Source organism: Ranitomeya variabilis, chromosome 2, assembly GCF_051348905.1.
Source record: "Ranitomeya variabilis isolate aRanVar5 chromosome 2, aRanVar5.hap1, whole genome shotgun sequence".
NCBI lineage: Eukaryota > Metazoa > Chordata > Amphibia > Anura > Dendrobatidae > Ranitomeya > Ranitomeya variabilis.
Genome location: NC_135233.1, coordinates 439,691,090 through 439,712,864, shown reverse-complemented (window position 1 = coordinate 439,712,864; position 21,775 = coordinate 439,691,090). Strand labels below are relative to the sequence as shown.

The 21,775-nt window shown below is 46.8% G+C and overlaps 1 protein-coding gene across 3 annotated transcripts in view; it reads left to right on the top strand.

Moving 5' to 3' along the window:
* The first annotated feature begins 223 nt into the window (after nt 1–223).
* The window catches only part of CD82 (CD82 molecule), a 47,134-nt gene continuing 25,582 nt past the window's right edge, over nt 224–21,775 (top strand). The window contains exons 1-2 of one of the 3 annotated variants that reach the window (XM_077287073.1): nt 9,621–9,687; nt 14,448–14,586. The gene's annotated coding sequence lies outside the window, so the exon portion shown is untranslated. Of the gene's footprint in view, nt 427–9,545; nt 9,688–14,447; nt 14,587–21,775 lie in introns of those variants that run through there. The other 2 variants (XM_077287071.1, XM_077287072.1) reach the window with 2 other exon arrangements.

Sequence of the window (21,775 nt, the reverse complement as noted above, 5' to 3'; positions counted from 1 at the left end):
CCGTTTATTTTGCGAGTTTTACGGACGTAGTTTATGCGCTCATACGTCCGTAAAACTCGCTAGTGTGAGGCCGGCCTTATAGTGATGGAAGAATAGTAAAATAAACTACAAAAACTCACTGGGCAACAAACAGCACGAGGACTGAGCCGGTTTTCATCCCTCACCCCCTAAGCAGCTGGCCCTGCAGCCCAGACCGCTCTGCCCCCTACTGGTCACACAGTGTATACAGCGCTGTCCTAGGTCTCTGTAATTCACGGTCTGGCCGCCAGGTGGCGGCGGAGCGCCCTCTCCTGCTCTCACTGCAGCCTTGGACTGGACTCTGAAGCTCTCAGAAAAGTTTGGTCAGAGCAGCTGCTGGCGGCTTCCAGGCAGGATCTCAGGCAACAGGAGGGTCCGGGACGGCGGAAAACTCGCGGAGAAACCTAGGTAAGCAGGAAGGGAAAGTAGCCAGAGTTGCAGAGCCCCCCAGCAGACCACCAACTGCTACAACAGGGGAAAGGAGAATGGGAGGATTTAAAGGGACACTGCCTTCTCTGGATCTGATTGTCTCCACGAGCTCAGCCCTGCTCCCTGCAGCCATTTCACATATGCATCTGATGCAATCAGGGACGGGGCACAGGTCACCATGTTCCCAGCACTGGGTGTCTATGGAGGAGGAGGCCAGAGGAGGATGTTCTGCCAGGACACGTCTGCAGTCCCTGCTGGATCACATCTGTGCTCTGTGTGTACTGCCGGGACCGTGCTCTGTGTGCGCTGCCGGGGCCGTGCTCTGTGTGCGCTGCCGGGACCGTGCTCTGTGTGCGCTGCCGGGGCCGTGCTCTGTGTGCGCTGCCGGGACCGCGCTCTGTGTGCGCTGCCGGGGCCGCGCTCTGTGTGCGCTGCCGGGGCCGCGCTCTGTGTGCGCTGCCGGGACCGCGCTCTGTGTGCGCTGCCGGGGCCGCGCTCTGTGTGCGCTGCCGGGGCCGCGCTCTGTGTGCGCTGCCGGGGCCGCGCTCTGTGTGCGCTGCCGGGGCCGCGCTCTGTGTGCGCTGCCGGGGCCGCGCTCTGTGTGCGCTGCCGGGGCCGCGCTCTGTGTGCGCTGCCGGGGCCGCGCTCTGTGTGCGCTGCCGGGGCCGCGCTCTGTGTGCGCTGCCGGGGCCGCGCTCTGTGTGCGCTGCCGGGGCCGCGCTCTGTGTGCGCTGCCGGGGCCGCGCTCTGTGTGCGCTGCCGGGGCCGCGCTCTGTGTGCGCTGCCGGGGCCGGGCTCTGTGTGCGCTGCCGGGGCCGGGCTCTGTGTGCGCTGCCGGGGCCGGGCTCTGTGTGCGCTGCCGGGGCCGGGCTCTGTGTGCGCTGCCGGGACTGCGCTTACATATGTTTATACACAGGAGGATGTAGCAGAGCTGATTTTCTACATTATAAATATATGACGTTTGATGATTGGCTCTCATTATGCAGACGTAGCAGAGCTCATGTTGTCCTCTAATCTGCCGCTGTTCTTTGTATGTACCCCATGTATCGCCCCCTCCTCAAAAGTAACCCTCGCCAAACCGGATCATTCCCTCAGTGGCTGAATAATTATTCTCTGATTTAAAGGGGGTTTCCAACCTTACACTGCGGAGACCCCTCCCCTGATCGTGTGACTCTCAGATCCAGGACTGGAAATCTGTGTCATGGAGAGAAGTGATATTAATATTGGGGAGTTCTTGAGTGGGAAAAACCCTCCACTTGTGACCTGAGTGGGCTGGTGGGTGACATCACAGGGGTGGAAAATCCCATTAAAAAGTAATGCGATTCTAGAAAACTTCTGGCATGACAGTGAGGGTCCGGCTGGTGAGACCCCTGTGATCTCTAAGGCCTCGTCCAAACGTCGGGCTGTGACGGAAGCGTCCCCCGTGGACTATAATGGGAACATGCTCTATCTGTGAAGATCTGCCATCTGAATGAGGTCTCGGTGGTGTGGGGTCTCCGCTGAACAGGAATCATTTTCTCTAAAACTTCTCAAAAACTTTTCTAAAACTTTTTTTAGCTAATAACTTCCTTATGTCACATCTATATTAACCTTCTGCACTTAGTCTGCTGCTTCCTATCAGATCTCGGAATCTGCAGCGCTTCTTCCTGTGCCGTCAGTTCCCGATTATCTTGCATCTCTCTGGCTGATTTCGGGGCCCCAAACAAGATGGTTCAGGTGCAGTCGTCCCTCCCGACTCTCCCATACACATTTCCATTCACTCAATATGATCGTCAATACAAACGCGACGGCTCATTGGCGGGTGTTGTTCTCTGCAGCACGTGCTGCCGAGAACAATGAATTGTAACTAGGCTTAAAACTAATTTCACCGGATGACGGAGCATTCTGCTCAAACATAAGGCAACAAAAATTTGACCAAATTTGTTTGATCTCTTACCCTGTTAATTACCATTCTGGCTATAGGTCCAGTTATTCTGTCCGATAAGCTACGAGCAATCCTAGGAATGCTCATTTCCTGATAATCGGCCAATATAATCAGGCTGCCATCATTTCATTGGGTGAAATGAACTTGCATTAAAAAAAAAATCATTATTCTCGGCAGCATTTTGTGCTGCCGAGACCAATGACCGCCTATCTGCTTGGTGGTGCAGTTGGCCGGCCTAAACAAGCAAATAATCGGCTTACATTTAATGGCCACGGGACGGAGAATATAAAGTCACCTGGAGATCTGTTTGATAATCCGGCACTTGTCCGGAGCAATGAATTATTGACGCCGCAATCTACAAGGTGCCGTAAGTTTAGTCGATGCCTCCCGGCTGTATCTTGTTAGTGAGGGGGGAGTGATTGACGGAATTGCAGCAAATTCCTGGCCGCTCCCAGCTATGTCCTCAGGAATCGTCCCACAGGTTGTGGAAACAGTTCCCGGGCGGCCGGGTCATCCTAAAAAAAGAAATAAAAAACCAACATCTACTATATAATTGTCTAAGGGTCACTTCCGTCCTTCTGTCTGTCTGTCTGTCACGGATATTCATTGGTCGCGGCCTCTGTCATGTAATCCAAGTCGCTGATTGGTCGTGGCAAAACAGCCACGACCAATCAGCGACGGGCACAGTCCGGCGGAAAAATGGCCGCTCCATACTCCCCGCAGTCAGTGCCCGCTCCATAATCCCCTCCAGTCTGCCCTCACACAGGGTTAATAGCAGTGGTAACAGACTGCGTTATGCCTTGGTGTAGTGCACTCCGTTACCGCTGCTATTAACCCTGTGTGACCATGCGGCATGAATAGTAAAACGATGTAATGTTAAAAATAAAAAAAATAAAATTCGTTATATTCTCACCGTCCGTCGGCCCCCAGATCGACAACAGGCCTTCCCTGCTCGCGACGCTCCGGTAACCGGTCCATGCTGCGATCTCGCGAGATGATGACGTAATGGTCTCGCGAGACCGCTACGTCATCATCTCGTGAGACCGCAATGCACTCTTGAGACCGGAGCGCATGAGCAGCGTTGGTAAACGCTTCGCTTGGATCCGGGGGCTCCGGAAGGTGAGTATATAACTATTTTTTATTTTATTTCTTTTTTTTAACAGGGATATGATGCCCACATTGCTATATACTACGTGGGCTGGGCAATATACTACATGGCTGGGCAATATACTACATGGCTGGGCAATATACTACATGGGCTGTGCTATATACTACGTGGCTGGGCAATATACTACATGGGCTGTGCTATATACTGTGTGGCTGGGCAATATACTACATGGGCTGTGCTATATACTACGTGGCTGGGCAATATACTACATGGGCTCTGCTATATACTACGTGGCTGGCCAATATACTACATGGGCTCTGCTATATACTACGTGGCTGGCCAATATACTACATGGGCTCTACTATATACTACGTGGCTGGCCAATATACTACATGGGCTGTGCTATATACTATGTGGCTGGGCAATATACTACATGGGCTGTGCTATATACTACGTGGCTGGGCAATATACTACATGGGCTGTGCTATATACTATGTGGCTGGGCAATATACTACATGGGCTGTGCTATATACTACGTGGCTGGGCAATATACTACATGGGCTGTGCTATATACTACGTGGCTGAGCAATATACTACATGGGCTCTGCTATATACTACGTGGCTGGCCAATATACTACATGGGCTCTGCTATATACTACGTGGCTGGCCAATATACTACATGGGCTCTACTATATACTACGTGGCTGGCCAATATACTACATGGGCTCTGCTATATACTACGTGGCTGACCAATATACTACATGGGCTCTGCTATATACTATGTGGCTGGTCAATATACTACATGGGCTCTGCTATGTACTACGTGGCTGGCCAATATACTACATGGGCTCTGCTATATACTACGTGGCTGGCCAATATACTACATGGGCTCTGCTATATACTACGTGGCTGGCCAATATACTACATGGGCTCTGCTATATACTACGTGGCTGGCCAATATACTACATGGGCTCTGCTATATACTACGTGGCTGGCCAATATACTACATGGGCTCTGCTATATACTACGTGGCTGGGCAATATACTACATGGGCTCTGCTATATACTACGTGGCTGGGCAATATACTACGTCACTGGACAATATACTTCGTGGCTGGGCAATATACTACGTGGCTGGGCAATATACTACGTGGCTGGGCAATATACTACGTGGCTGGGCAATATACTACGTGGGCTGGGCAATATACTACGTGGGCTGGGCAATATACACTATGTTCCAAATTATTATGCAAATTACATTTTTATCAGATTTTCCTAAATGGTCGGTGCAAATGACAGCCAGTCTAATAAAAGTCATCACCCGTTAGATTATACATCGAATTTTATTGAATAAACCTCCCAATGATAACAGTATAATCTCCAAAATGAATAAAAACTCAAAATGCACTGTTCCAAATTATTATGGACAGTAGAATTTCTAAACATTTGATATGTTTTAAAGAACTGAAAATGCTCATTTGTGGAATTTGCAGCATTAGGAGGTCACATTCACTGAACAAAAAAGCTATTTAACGCCAAAACATCCCAACAGGCCAAGTTACATGTTAACATAGGACCCTTCTTTGATGTCACATTCACAGTTCTTGCATCCATTGAACTTGTGAGTTTTTGGAAAGTTTCTGCTTGTATTTCTTTGCATGAAGTTGGAATAGCCTCCCAGAGCTGCTGTTTGGATGTGAACTGCCTCCCACTTTCATAGATCTTTTGTTTAATGATACTCCAAAGGTTCTCTATAGGGTTGAGGTCAGGGGAAGATGGTGGCTACACCATGAGTTTATCTCCTTTTATGCCCATAGCAGCCAATGACTCAGAGGTTTTCTTTGCAGCATGAGATGGGGCATTGTCAGCATGAAGATGATTTTGCTCCTGAAGGCACATTTCTGCTTTTTATACCATGGAAGAAAGTTGTCAGTCAGAAACTCTATATACTTTGCAGAGGTCATTTTCACACCTTCAGGAACCTTAAAGGGCCTTACCAGCTGTTTCCCATGATTCTGGCCCAAAACATGACTCCTCCACCTCCTCGCTGACATTACAGCCTTGTTGGGACATGGTGGCCATCCACCAACCATCCACTACTCCATCCATCTGGACCATCCAGGGTTGCTCAACACTTATCAGTAAATAAGACTGTTTGGAAATTAGTCTTCATGTATGTGTGGGCCCAATACAACCATTTCTGCTTGTGAACACTGTTTAAGGGTGGCCAAATAGTAGGTTTATGCACCACAGCAAGCCTTTGAAGGAGCCTACACCTTGAGGTTTGAGGGACTCCAGAGGCACCAGCAGCTTCAAATATCTGTTTGCTGCTTTGTAATGGCTTTTTAGCAGCTGCTCTCTTAATCTGATGAAATTGCCTGGCAGAAATCTTCCTCATTATGCCTTTATCAGCACAAACACATTTGTGCTCAGATACAGCCACAAATCTCTTAACAGTACGATGATCACGCTTATGTTTTTGGAAAATTTCTAATGTTTTCATCCCTTCACCAAGGCATTGCACTATTTGATGCTTTTCAGCAGCAGAGAGATCCTTTTTCTTTCCCATGTTACTTGAAAACTGTGACCTGCTTAATAATGTGGAACATCATTTTTAAGTAGTTTTTAGTGTTGAGCGATACCGTCCGATACTTGAAAGTATCGGTATCGGAAAGTATCGGCCGATACCGGCAAAGTATCGGATCCAATCCGATACCGATACCCGATACCAATACAAGTCAATGGGACTCAAGTATCGGACGGTATTCCTGATGGTTCCCAGGGTCTGAAGGAGAGGAAACTCTCCTTCAGGCCCTGGGATCCATATAAATGTGTAAAAGAAAGAATTAAAATAAAAAATATTGCTATACTCACCCTCCGACGCAGCCTGGACCTCAGCGAGGGAACCGGCAGCGTTGTTTGTTTAAAATTCGCGCTTTTACTTGGTTACGTGAAGTCCCGGCTTGTGATTGGTCAGGGCGGCCATTAACCAATCACAAGCCGGGACGTCACGGGAGGCTGGACACGCGCCCATTTTAAAAAGCGCGCGTGTCCAGCCTCCAGTGACGTCCCGGCTTATGATTGGTCACGGCGCCATGTTGCCGGGACGCGGACCAATCACAGCAAGCCGTGACGAAATTACGTCACGGCTTGCTGTGATTGGTCCGCGTCCCGGCAACATGGCCGCCATTAACCAATCACAAGCCGTGACGTCACGGGAGGCTGGACACGCGCGCTTTTTAAAATGGGCGCGTGTCCAGCCTCCCGGCTTGTGATTGGTTGACCGCGGCGCAACCAATCACAAGCCGTGACGTCACGGGAGGCTGGACACGCGCCCATTTTAAAAAGCGCGCGTGTCCAGCCTCCCGTGACGTCACGGCTTGTGATTGGTTAATGGCGGCCATGTTGCCGGGACGCGGACCAATCACAAAGCCGGGACGTAATTTTAAAATCCTTAAGGACCTGAAATTACGTCACGGCTTGCTGTGATTGGTTGCGTCCCGGTCACATGGGCGGCACGCAACCAATCACAAGCCGGGACTCACGTAAAGGAAAGAAAAGCGCGAATTTTAAACAAAGAACGCTGCCGCTTCCCTCGGTAAGGTGCAGGCTGCGTCGGAGAGGTGAGTATAGCAATATTTTTTATTTTAATTCTCTCTTTTACACATTTTTACATTAATGTTGTTTCGATACCGATACCCGATATCACAAAAATATCGGATCTCGGTATCGGAATTCCGATACAGCAAGTGTCGGCCGATACCCGATACTTGCAGTATCGGAATGCTCAACACTAGTAGTTTTCCTTTAATTACAATCACCTGGAAAACCAATTATCACATGTGTTTAAGATTGATTTCAGTGATCCATTGAGCCCTGAGACACAATACCATCCACGAGTTTATTTGAAAAACAAAACAATTACATCTTTATGACACTTAAATCCAATTTGCATAATAATTTGGAACACAGTGTACTACGTGGACATGCATATTCTAGAATACTTGATGCGTTAGAATCGTGCCACCATCTAGTCAAACTATAATCGGTAAAATTCCTATAAGGCCTGTCCCACACGTCCAGATAATTCCGGTACCGGAAACAATCGGTACCGGAATTATCCGTGTCCGTGTGCCCCTACGTTTCTGGTGTACATCAGTGTGGCACACTTGCGGCACACGTGTGCCTCCCGTGTGCCCACTGGGTACCACACGCACCGTGCTGGGTACCACACGTACCAGCATCTGTGGAGCCGCATATTCATGACTGTAATCGGCGGCCACACGTGACCGCATACAGTAGAAGGAGCGGCCAGGACAGGAAGCAGCGACAGCCAACGAGGGAAGCGGGTGAGTATTTTCAGAACAGCGGGGGGGCGCACAGGGGGTGGGAGGGCGGCGGACAGATAGATCTTTCTTTTAAACACTAGTATTCATATCTTCTATGCAGCAAGCGCTGCTGCACAGAAGATATGAATCGCGGCTTCAGCACCATGTGGGGGGGGACAGCGCTTACTGTAGCGCTGTCTCCTGCACGCCACACGGAGAACGTCCGTGTGAGGTACGTGTTTTACACGGACCCATTGACTTTAATGGGTCCATGTAATACGTGCGCTCCCACGAACACTGACATGTCTCCGTGTTTGGCACATGGAGACACGGTCCGCAAAAAATCAATGACATCTGCACAGATGCATTGATTTTAATGGGTCTACGTGTGTCAGTGTCTCCGGTACGTGAGGAAACTGTCACCTCACGTACCGGAGCCACTGACGTGTGAAACCGTCCCAACCCAGAATTACCGGGGCGTGAGAGGGGGGGTTATCGGACCCTCTCCATACTGTAGACCCCAGCTTTCAAAAATCTTTATTATAATTATTAATTTGTATTATTAATTTTTATCATTATTAATATTTTTATTATTATTATTTATAATTAGTAATAATAATAATAAACTATAAATATTATGATTATTCTCCTGGCTTTTATATCTGTTCTCTGCGCATTTCGTAATCCGCCATTCAGGAAATATCATGGCAGATTAAATGAGATTACAGATAACTCTTCTATTAGAATGATGTTGAATATGGAGCACAGTGAGAATCCTCTAATCCATCGTCTCGTAATCTAAAAAGTTTGATAATCCGGCATTTTTCCAGCACAAAACTGGAATATAATGTAGAATGTATCATAATTATAAAGTTATTTCATACAACCAGAAGTTTCTGAAATGCCATTAATTAGAAGAGTGTTTGCAAACTTTGTTCCTGAAACTTCTGGGACGGTTCTATACTTTTCTACGATCGTTTGCTCACATTCCGTCACGCAGTGGCGCCAAATTAAGTTTCTTGATCTAAATAAAAAAAAGTTTTAAAAACTTTTTTAGAAACTTCTCCTGTTAATTACAAAGGGAAATCCGCATTGCTGTTCTTACACTAAGTTTTTATTAACTGAGGTTCCGAAAAACTTGTTGCGGACAATCTATAAGTGTCGTGTCACTTCTTTGATGCTGATTCCTCGGAATACGACTGACACTTGACACTGTGTAAAGTCAAAAAGCTGAAAAAAAAAAATCAAATGGGATAAAAATTCCAAAAAACGCATCAGATCAGAAAACTTTGTCAGAAATCTGACTTGGTCTAAGTGTGAACATATCCTAAAGAAGGTTTGTTGGCAATTATTCCCATTGGATACATTTATGGGGTCTTCTGACACTGTTCATGTTGGCGCTGTTATCTCGGGGAAACTTTAAAGAATAGAAGAAAATTTTGTACAAAGTTTTTATACTCCAATACATTTTTATGAGTTTCTTTCTTCCTGAAATGCAAACGTGAGAGATTAGATTATGAGAGATTAGATTGTGAGCTCCTGGTATTGGGGACTGATTTGGTTACAATCTGTGTTACACGGCTACAGAACAAGGCAAAGTAGACGGATGTATGCGGCATTCTATAGGATCCCGTTATGGCGCAGGTCACGTGTCCCATTCTCTCTAGGTGTAAATTGTCCTTCTGACCTTGGGTTTGTTGCCCCCCTTCCTGTTTACCTGCGCCAGGGAAGCCCTGCCCTTACCTGCGTCCATAGCCCTGGTGTCTGGTTACACCCTGAGCAGCTGCAGCTCCATAATAAGAGGACGGACTCGTTTCTCTTTCATTTCTTGAAGCGTTGCCGGAGGATAATCCACAATCACAGTTTTCCACTTATCTGCTGGTAAGACGAATCTTCTACTCTCTTTCTTAGATATAACTTAGTGGATTACTGTCGATGTGTTTGCAGTTTGAGTTTTAAATGAGAAAGCATCAAATGTATCCAGCAGCGTAACTATAGTGGGGGGTGCAGGGGTTGCAGTTGTACCCGGACCCTTGAGTCTAGGGGTGCTTAAAAGGTCCATATGGATACTATTAAAAACCTGTGTGTCTCTCCCAGTAGTATAGGCTGGATGTGAGCTCTGTGTGTCTCTCCCAGTAATATAGGCTGGATGTGAGGTCTGTGTGTCTCTCCCAGTAATATAGGCTGGATATGAGCTCTGTGTGTCTCTCCCAGTAATATAGGCTGGATGTGAGGTATTTGTCTCTCCCAGTAATATAGGCTGGATGTGAGCTCTGTGTGTCTCTCCTAGTAATATAGGCTGGATGTGAGGTCTGTGTGTCTCTCTCAGTAATATAGGCTGGATATGAGCTCTGTGTGTCTCTCCCAGTAATATAGGCTGGATGTGAGCTCTGTGTGTCTCTCCCAGTAATATAGGCTGGATGTGAGGTCTGTGTGTCTCTCCCAGTAATATAGGCTGGATGTGAGGTCTGTGTGTCTCTCCCAGTAATATAGGCTGGATATGAGCTCTGTGTGTCTCTACCAGTAATATAGGCTGGATGTGAGTTCTGTGTGTCTTTCCCAGTAATATAGGCTGGATGTGAGGTCTGTGTGTCTTTCCCAGTAATATAGGCTGGATGTGAGGTCTGTGTGTCTTTCCCAGTAATATAGGCTGGATGTGAGCTCTGTGTGTCTCTACCAGTAATATAGGCTGGATGTGAGGTCTGTGTGTCTCTCCCAGTAATATAGGCTGGATGTGAGGTCTGTGTGTCTCTCCCAGTAATATTGGCTTGATGTGAGGTCTGTATCTTTCTCTCCCAGTAACATAGGCTGGATGTGAGCTCTGTGTGTCTATCCCAGTAATATAGGCTGGATGTGAGGTCAGTGTGTCTCTCCTAGTAATATAGGCTGGATGTAAGGTCAGTGTGTCTCTCCCAGTAATATAGGCTGGATGTGAGCTCTGTGTGTCTCTCCCAGTAATATGGGCTGGATGTGAGGTCTGTGTGTCTCTCCCAGTAATATAAACTGGATGTGAGCTCTGTGTGTCTCTTCCGGTAATATAGGCTGGATGTGAGCTCTGTGTGTCTCCTCCGGTAATATAGGCTGGATGTGAGGTCTGTGTGTCTCTTCCGGTAATATAGGCTGGATGTGAGCTCTGTGTCTCTCTCCTGGTAATATAGGCTGGATGTGAGCTCTGTGTGTCTCTCCCGATAATATAGGCTGGATGTGAGGTATGTGTGTCTGTACCAGTAATATAGGCTGGATGTGAGGTATGTGTGTCTCTACCAGTAATATAGGCTGGATGTGAGGTCTGCGTGTCTCTCCCGGTAATAGAGGCTGAATGTGAGGTCTGTGTGTCTCCCCCAGTAATATAGGCTGGATGTGAGCTCTGTGTGTTTCTCCCAGTAATATAGGCTGGATGTGACCTCTGTGTGTCTCCCCCAGTAATATAGGCTGGATGTGAGCTATGTGTGTCTCTCCCAGTAATATAGGCTGGATGTGAGGTCTGTGTGTCTCCCCCAGTAATATAGGCTGGATGTGAGGTCTGTGTGTCTCCCCCCAGTAATATAGGCTGGATGTGAGCTCTGTTTGTCTCCCCCAGTAATATAGGCTGGATGTGAGGTCTGTGTGTCTCCCCCCAGTAATATAGGCTGGATGTGAGGTCTGTGTCCAATGCCTGCAACATATATCTACAACTTTTTGACTGAACATGAGTTGAACAGAGCGTTATATAGGTATGGTGGCTCATCCATATAACCCATTCAGCTCTGGGCATAAGCTCCTGTGCCTTTGTCAATAATGAGGCCTCTATCTATGTAGATCCCACCTCCATGACTCCCACCAATTAGAGAGAACCAGTCAGGATGTCACTACTGAAGCAGGCTGTATAGGTCAAAGAACAACGATAAACACGTGGCCTATTTTGTAGTAATTGAACAGGCCGGCGCTGAGAATTTAGGCCATGAAGCCATATGCAAATCAGCTTGGAAGTGCATTGGAGGCGTGTCTGTACTCGGTGCCCCCAGTGCACTTTCAGGCTAATTTGCATACAAGTTCAAAGCTCAATTTTTTTTCCCGCCGACACATTGGATTATTACAAGACTGGTATCATCATTATTATTATTATTATTGTATTACATTGGGGCTATCCCTCCAATCCGCTGATCAGTGGGATTTTGTGGGGATGGTTCTGAGGCCCCCACCTTTTTCTGAAACAGAGCAGCCCCCCTACAGATGTGACTGAATCTGCAGAGCCGTTTATGCGCCATTTTTAAAGTTTATTTTCTGTGTTCGCCTGATGTAAGAGACATCGGGCAACTTGGAAAACACAACGTGGAGCACAGCAGAAGGCGGCGGCCATGGTGGACGGTCGCAGACCTCGTCCCAGTCCGGGCAGATGCGGAACATCAACATTATAGTGGAGAACAAGTTGTGATTTTTCCACAATTTATGAAGCACATGTGTCCTTCTAATGAATTAAGCCCCCAAAATGTTAAAGAATATCAGAAAACAAAAACAAAAAAAAAGAAAAGTGACATTTATAAAAATGCAAATCGCTTTTTATACAGAGAAGAGAGGACAAAATAAAAAACCTCTCCGGATTCAGGAGAACGGCGGAGTTTACAGGTAATAAAAGTTACAGGTCTGAGACAAGTAAGATTCCAAAGTGTGATCCGTAAATCTGTGATTTTCCACCAGTGATCGCTGCTCGTAGATTTACACCTGGGGCAACGTCTGTCATGTAATGTCTCATTGTTGCAGCGGTTTGTTGGGCGGTCTCGGCCCCCTGCTCTCACCTTGCGCAGGAATGTCGCTGCCTCGCTCAGTCGCACCTCGCTGTCACCGGGCTTCTTGTCATCCTTACAGTAAAAGGATTATATGTTACATCATCAGCATCTGCAAGAGGAAATGGTTCTGATGACTCTACATTGTGACACATCAGTGTCCTATCATGGGAATGGAAAACGATAAAAAAATGTAACGTTCTACTCCAGTCACATCTAGAGCTGCAAACAAAAGCACTGGATGCTTCCTGTAAGCAACAACAACTTTGTTTCCAACTGCTGGACTAAAGTCACATAATGCACCATTATCCAGTGCAGAATGATTCTCCGCATCTTCCACCAGCGTTTATACACAATGAAGCCGCAGAATGTGGGATTTGGGTATGAATGAAGTATGACATGCAGCTTCAGAGCTGAACTCTCCTACAGTTCCACTGCCTGCCCAACCTGATACATTGTCTGAAATATAATACAGGATGTAACTCAGGATCAGTAATGTAATGTATGTACACAGTGACTGCACCAGCAGAATAGTGAGTGCAGCTCTGGGGTATAATACAGGATGTAACTCAGGATCAGTAATGTAATGTATGTACACAGTGACTGCACCAGCAGAATAGTGAGTGCAGCTCTGGGGTGTAATACAGGATGTAACTCAGGATCAGTAATGTAATGTATGTACACAGTGACTGCACCAGCAGAATAGTGAGTGCAGCTCTGGGGTGTAATACAGGATGTAACTCAGGATCAGTAATGTAATGTATGTACACAGTAACTGCACCAGCAGAATAGTGAGTGCAGCTCTGGAGTATAATACAGGATGTAACTCAGGATCAGTAATGTAATGTATGTACACAGTGACTGCACCAGCAGAATAGCGAGTGCAGCTCTGGAGTATAATACAGGATGTAACTCAGGATCAGTAATGTAATGTATGTACACAGTGACTGCACCAGCAGAATAGTGAGTGCAGCTCTGGAGTATAATACAGGATGTAACTCAGGATCAGTAATGTAATGTATGTACACAGTGACTGCACCAGCAGAATAGTGAGTGCAGCTCTGCAGTATAATACAGGATGTAACTCAGGATCAATACAGGATGGGTAAGGTGATACACTGTGAATACTGCAGATACTGAAAAGATATTTATTATTTGGTTTGTTTGGTTACTTAGTGATACAATATTTTCCAATGTGTCATCTTTGAGATGACAGTGACAACCAGAATGACTTGTCTTGTACCTGGAGAACTTGTTGCACCGTCCTTCCTTCCTCTGAGAAACCTCTGAACCTAAATTCACATTACCTGGCTTCCATTGGGCTTTGTGTGGAGATTCTCCTCCTTTTGTTCTTCCTCTGCTTCTTCTTAGATGGGGGCTCTGAGCTCTGATTTTGCATTTCTGCAGCCCTTGTGTTTGGCGCAGCAGGTGCAGGATCCTGCCGCTCCTCTGATCTCACAGGACAGATGTGAACAATAGGAGAGTACTGGGGAATGGCTTATCATGCAGTTCCTTGTTATGCAAACACTGACTCCTCTTTCGTCCACCATTATTCAAAAATTAGTTCTGGAGGATAAACTGATTGGTTTTTTTTTCTTTAGGTTCCTTTTAAATGTTGTCCTTTACCATGTTTTCCACTTTTGATTTAACAAGAAATCCCCCTAAATACATGTAAGATGAGGATAGCGGCCAATTACGGTGGATCAGAATTTGGCCCCATAGAAAACAGTGCGGAAATGCGGTTTTTCTTGGACAGATACAATATTACATCAGGCACATTAAGAGGGAAAGTTATATCGGAATGCCATTACTCTCCCCCCACTTGCGGACCCTCTGGTGGCTTTGGCTGACCCTCTGATCCTGTTTTCCATCCTGTAGATAGGATGGGATTCCAGATTCATATTCCATCAAAAACTGAAGCCAGGAACCGATGAGTGAGAAGAAGGGTGCGGACAAAATCTTTTACACCAGGTGTCTTCTCTAAAACGCTACACATTCCAGTTTGAGACCCCTCCAGGTGTGTTCCAGATTATTTAGGGGGAAAAGTGTTGTCGGCTGTAGAAAAAGACGCTAAATGCACTTATTGGGCAATAATGGTGTATTAGGGTGAATGTTCCCAGTTTGTGACTTTTTAAAAAACATACAGTAAAGGAAACCATTGTAAAGGACTGCTGCCCATCTAGTAATGGACCTGAATCTTCCTGCTTCACTGCGGATATGGTCGATGTTAGGGCATAGGTATGGTGATCTGGTTGGCGGGTGTCGGGGCATAGCTATGGTGATCTGGTTGGCGGGTGTCGGGGCATAGCTATGGTGATCTGGTTGGTGGGTGTCAGGGGCATAGCTATGGTGCTCTGGTTGGCGGGTGTCGGGGCATAGCTATGGTGATCTGGTTGGTGGGTGCTGGGGCATAGCTATCGTGATCAGGTTGGCAGGCGTCGGGGCATAGCTATCGTGATCAGGTTGGCGGGCGTCGGGGCATAGCTATGGTGATCTGGTTGGTGGGTGCCTTGGAATAGCTATGGTGATCTGGTTGGTGGGTGCCAGGGGCATAGCTATGATGATCTGGTTGGCGGGCGTCGGGGCATAGCTATGGTGATCTGGTTGGTGGGTGCCAGGGAATAGCTATGGTGATCTGGTTGGTGGGTGCCGGGGGCATAGCTATGGTGATCTGGTTGGTGGGTGCCGGGGGCATAGCTATGATGATCTGGTTGGCGGGCGTCGGGGCATAGCTATGGTGATCTGGTTGGTGGGTGCCAGGGAATAGCTATGGTGATCTGGTTGGTGGGTGCCAGGGAATAGCTATGGTGATCTGGTTGGTGGGTGCCGGGGGCATAGCTGTGGTGATCTGGTTGGTGGGCGTCGGGGGGCATAGCTATAGTGATCTAGTTGGTGGGTGCGGGGGCATAACTATGGTGATCTGGTTGGCGGGTGTCGGGGTCACACCTATGGTGATCTGGTTGGTGGGCGTTGGGGGTATAGCTATGGTGATCTTGTTGGTGGGCTTGGGGGGCATAGCTATGGTGATCTGGTTGACGGGCACGGGGGGGTGTAGCTATAGTGATCTGGTTGGCAGGTTTCGGGGGCATAGCTATGGTGATCTGGTTGGGGTGCATAGCTACGGTGATCTGGTTGGCGGGCACGGGGGGGTGTAGCTATAGTGATCTGGTTGGCAGGTTTCGGGGGCATAGCTATGGTGATCTGGTTGGTGAGCGCAGGGGGGGTGTAGCTATAGTGATCTGGTTGGCGGGTGCCAGGGCATAGCTCTGGTGATCTGGTCAGATACAGGGACCGAGAGGGAAACTGAATCTTTACTCCTGGGTGAAGAACAGTCTAAGCTGTATCCACAGTCAAACCAGAGATGATAATGCATAAAGAGAAAATGTCCTTATTCTGGCACCTGAATATCAGGATTTCTAAATGATGTCTCCATGGCTCTGATACATCAGCAGCATTGACTTCTGTGACATCCTAATGGTTTGCTACAATGTATCCAATGTCCTCTTGTGATTGTGAGGTTCCAGGAGACTCCTGTAAATGGATCAGAGCAGTAAGATCCCATCAGCTTCTATTTCAGGATCCTGTAGTCTGAGACCTCATTGGACGATAAGGGAAACGATGCTTGATTCCCCCTAGATGATGGGAGTTGTAGTTCACTCCTGGAATGTTTGGGGTAAATCTGACTTTGTTGTGATCCGATTCCTATTAATGGACGCCGCCTTGTATTGCTCATGCTTTGCCCTTCCACATTGTTACCGCTGCCGAGGAGGCACCATGCCAGCGCCGAATACCTCGGTCAGGGTGTGTTACTTAACATCTAAATTTATCGCTAGAATGATAATTATATGTAAACACTTCCTACCGCAGATGGGCAATATGTTTATCTCTAGGGAGTTGAAGTGTTAATTCTATGAGGTCCCATTCCAGTACAACCAAGAATACAAGTTTCTTTCCTAACCTCTTTACATATTGAGCTTTTGTTCTATGTTATCAGCTATTTAAGAAATGAAGGATGAAGGATGAAGTCCGGGCTAATTTTCAGTTTAATGTTTGGGATGGGGACATAGTTGCTTATATAGAGGTGACCTATCGGGTGCTAAAAATATGTATTATTTCTTTGTTTAGTTTTTTTTTATGTTGAGTAAATGCCGCTGTTCTCCTGAATCCGGCGTAGTTTTTCTTGTGTTCCTGCTCCTCTCTGTTCCTGAGATACGGCCCTTTATTCCCTGCTTATAAATCTTCTTAGTCAAGTGAGCATGGACCTCAAGCATACACACAGAGAAGCGCTGGAGAACACGCCCACTTGGCTAACAAGACTAGATTTATATATAGGGAAGATTGGGCCATATCTCGGGAACGGAGAGGAGCAGGAACAAAAGAAAAACCTCACTGGATTCAGGAGAACAGCGGCGTTTACACCACATAAGAATAGTTACATATTTCTGCAGTGTGACAGGTTCTCCGGTCCGTGGCTTGTGGACGTGGCAGGCCCGGTTATTACAATGACAGTTTTATACAGGTCCTTCTCAAAAAATTAGCATATAGTGTTAAATTTCATTATTTACCATAATGTAATGATTACAATTAAACTTTCATATATTAAAGATTCATTATCCACCAACTGAAATTTGTCAGGTCTTTTATTGTTTTAATACTGATGATTTTGGCCTACAACTCCTGATAACCCAAAAAACCTGTCTCAATAAATTAGCATATTTCACCCGTCCAATCAAATAAAAGTGTTTTTTAATAACAAACAAAAAAACCATCAAATAATAATGTTCAGTTATGCACTCAATACTTGGTCGGGAATCCTTTGGCAGAAATGACTGCTTCAATGCGGCGTGGCATGGAGGCAATCAGCCTGTGACACTGCTGAGATGTTATGGAGGCCCAGGATGCTTCAATAGTGGCCTTAAGCTCATCCAGAGTGTTGGGTCTTGCGTCTCTCAACTTTCTCTTCACAATATCCCACAGATTCTCTATGGGGTTCAGGTCAGGAGAGTTGGCAGGCCAATTGAGCACAGTAATACCATGGTCAGTAAACCATTTACCAGTGGTTTTGGCACTGTGAGCAGGTGCCAGGTCGTGCTGAAAAATGAAATCTTCATCTCCATAAAGCATTTCAGCCGATGGAAGCATGAAGTGCTCCAAAATCTCCTGATAGCTAGCTGCATTGACCCTGCCCTTGATGAAACACAGTGGACCAACACCAGCAGCTGACATGGCACCCCACACCATCACTGACTGTGGGTACTTGACACTGGACTTCAGGCATTTTGGCATTTCCTTCTCCCCAGTCTTCCTCCAGACTCTGGCACCTTGATTTCCGAATGACATGCAAAATTTGCTTTCATCAGAAAAAAGTACTTGGGACCACTTAGCAACAGTCCAGTGCTGCTTCTCTGTAGCCCAGGTCAGGCGCTTCTGCCGCTGTTTATGGTTCAAAAGTGGCTTTACCTGGGGAATGCGGCACCTGTAGCCCATTTCCTGCACACGCCTGTGCACGGTGGCTCTGGATGTTTCCACACCAGACTCAGTCCACTGCTTCCTCAGGTTCCCCAAGGTCTGGAATCGGTCCTTCTCCACAATCTTCCTCAGGGTCCGGTCACCTCTTCTCGTTGTACAGCGTTTTCTGCCACATTGTTTCCTTCCAACAGACTTACCATTGAGGTGCCTTGATACAGCACTCTGGGAACAGCCTATTTGTTGAGAAATTTCTTTCTGGGTCTTACCCTCTTGCTTGAGGGTGTCAATGATGGCCTTCTTGACATCTGTCAGGTCGCTAGTCTTACCCATGATGGGGGTTTTGAGTAATGAACCAGGCAGGGAGTTTTTAAAAGCCTCAGGTATCTTTTGCATGTGTTTAGAGTTAATTAGTTGATTCAGAAGATTAGGGTAATAGGTCGTTTAGAGAACCTTTTCTTGATATGCTAATTTATTGAGACAGGTTTTTTGGGTTATCAGGAGTTGTAGGCCAAAATCATCAGTATTAAAACAATAAAAGACCTGACAAATTTCAGTTGGTGGATAATGAATCTATAATATATGAAAGTTTAATTGTAATCATTACATTATGGTAAATAATGAAATTTAACACTATATGCTAGTTTTTTTGAGAAGGACCTGTATATTGTCAGATTTCCTGTTCAGGACCCTAGAAAAGCTGTGTGAGCCGCAGCGGCCACAATATTCCAGGCTATCACTTTAGGACGATTGCGCTCCACTTCCCAGCACTTCTTCTTTGCTCGCTGTACATCAGATGCATAATTTATCGAATATTAAGGTCTCACTTTAGAAGAGATTTTCCGTTTCTGAGCCGGTGCATTAATCGCTCTGCGGGCTGATAGTCGATATTACAGCTGCAGTGGTCGGGCGCGGCCACTTCTGATCGGGTTTATAGAAAGTCTGATATGCAAATTGCCTCTTCTGAGAAAAAGAGGACTTAACTCTATAGCGCCACCTGTAGACCCCAGTCCAGAGCCTCTCATCTAGCCAAATCAGTTCTCATGCTTCGCACTGACGAGGGCCAACAGCCCGAAACACCGTGTCTGCGAATTGAGATACTGATTTGGCTTTTATCCTAAGTCATATTGCACGACTCGTTAAAGGGTTGATTCTGACTTGTAGGATCGCTACTTCCAACAGGTGGCGCTATAGAGTTAAGTCCTCTTTTTCGCAGAAGAGGCAATTTGCATATTTAATTTCCCAGAGGAGCATTGTACGGCAAATAAGCCTCCTTACCTTGACAAGCCAGATGGTATGTCAATCTCCATAAGGAGAAACGTTACCCCTTAGACCCTAGAAAGTCTGAAACTTTTTTCTTTCCACTATTCTGCTACAAAGGTGAGAGAGGTCGTATCGAAGCAGTTTCCAAGCGGCAGTAGTGGGTCGTCGGTGCCGCTGGCAAGGCAAGTATTGCACCACCTAATCCCGGAGTAATGGGTCGTAAATGCCCCTGAAAACTGTGCTGCAATGCGCCATTAAAGCAAAACAAAGTGACGTTGGTGGGTCCGATGGCCGCCGGCTCTACAACAGGATCGCTCTGAGTTAGGGGCACTCGGCCATAAGACGAGGGCATGTACAGTGGCTTGCAAAATTATTCACCCCCCCTGACTTTTTAACTATTTGATTACATAACACCACCGTAAAGCCCAGGGAGATCTCCAAACACCACCGTGAAGCTCAGGGAGATCTCCAAACACCACCGTGAAGCTCAGGGAGATCTCCAAACACCACTGTGAAGCCCAGGGAGATCTTCAAACACCACCGCGAAGCCCAGGGAGATCTCCAAACACCACCGTGAAGCCCAGGGAGATCTTCAAACACCACCGTGAAGCCCAGGGAGATCTTCAAACACCACCGTGAAGCCCAGGGAGATCTTCAAACACCACCGTGAAGCCCAGGGAGATCTTCAAACACCACCGTGAAGCCCAGGGAGATCTTCAAACACCACCGCGAAGCCCAGGGAGATCTTCAAACACCACCGTGAAGCTCAGGGAGATCTTCAAACACCACCGCGAAGCCCAGGGAGATCTTCAAACACCACCGTGAAGCCCAGGGAGATCTTCAAACACCACCGCGAAGCCCAGGGAGATCTTCAAACACCACCGTGAAGAACAGGGAGATCTTCAAACACCACCGTGAAGCCCAGGGAGATCTCCAAACACCACCGTGAAGCCCAGGGAGATCTCCAAACACCACCGTGAAGCCCAGGGAGATCTCCAAACACCACCGTGAAGCCCAGGGAGATCTTCAAACACCACCGTGAAGCCCAGGGAGATCTTCAAACACCACCGTGAAGCCCAGGGAGATCTTCAAACACCACCGTGAAGCCCAGGGAGATCTTCAAACACCACCGTGAAGCTCAGGGAGATCTCCAAACACCGCCGTGAAGCCCAGGGAGATCTCCAAACAAGTAAGGGCCAAAGTTGTTGAGAAGTACAAGTCAGAGTTGGGTTATATAAAAAAAAAAATGCCAATCTCCAGCACAGAGAACAAAGGTAACACTGAAGGAGCTGCAAAGTTCCCAAGCAGAGACTGCAGTATCTGTCCATATGACCACAATAAGCCATACACTACATAAAGGTGGTCAGAAAAAAGCCTTTACTTACACAAATTGTAAGGCTCATTTTGAGTTTGCCAAAAGACATTTGGGAGACTCCCCAAATGTATGGAGGAAGGTGCTGTGGTCAGATGAGACCAAATTTGAACTTCTTGGCCACCAAGGTAAATTCTATGCTTTGTGCCAAACGAACACCGCTCATCCCAAGAGCACTATCCCCACAGTGAAACATGGTGGTGGCAGCATCATTCTGTGGGTGTGCTTATTGGCAGCAGGGACAGGGAAAATGGTCCTAGTCGAGGGAAAGATGGATGGGGTGAAATATAACAGGGATATTATTCAGGAAAACCTGTTTCAGTCTGTCAGCTATTTCAGACTGGGACTGAGGGTCATCTTCCAACAAGACAATGACCTAAAGCATACTGCTAAAGCAACGCTCGACTGGTTTAAGTGGAAAAGTGTAAATGTTTTGGAGTGGCCGAGTCAGAGCCCAAACCTGAATCCAATTGAGAATCTGTGGGCAGAATTGAAGATTCCTGTTCCCCAGAGGAAACCATCTAACATGAAGGAGCTGGAGCAGTTTTGCATTGAGGAATGGGCAAAAATCCCAGTGGAAAACTCAGAGACTTATCCACAGAGACGTGCAGCTGTAATTGCTGCAAAAGGAGGCTCTACAAAGTACTGACTTTAGGGGGGTAAATAGTTATGCATACTCACAATTTCTTTTATTTTGTCATATTTGTTGTTTGCTTCACAAAAAAAGAAAAATGATCACAGTTGTAGATATGTTCTTCACATGAACTGATGCAAACCCTCAAAAAACAAACAATGACTCTCCGGATTGTGATGCAGCAAAACACGAAAATTGCCAATACTTTCGCAAGCAACTGTAGCTTCTCTGGATTTTCAGCGTTGGTGAAACCTCTGCTACTTTCTATATTATTTTTTTTTAGTTTTGAAAGTTCTCAAATAAAATTGTACTCATGGCAGCTGCCCCTGTGCCCCCCAAGGTGCGGCACGGTCCTCCAGGTCTTATGGCCTCTAGGCTTCGACCATCGATCCAAACACTAATGGTCCCGAAATCCTTCACTATATCTGGAATCAACTTTACTAAAAACTTCTCTAACTTTCCAAGACTTAT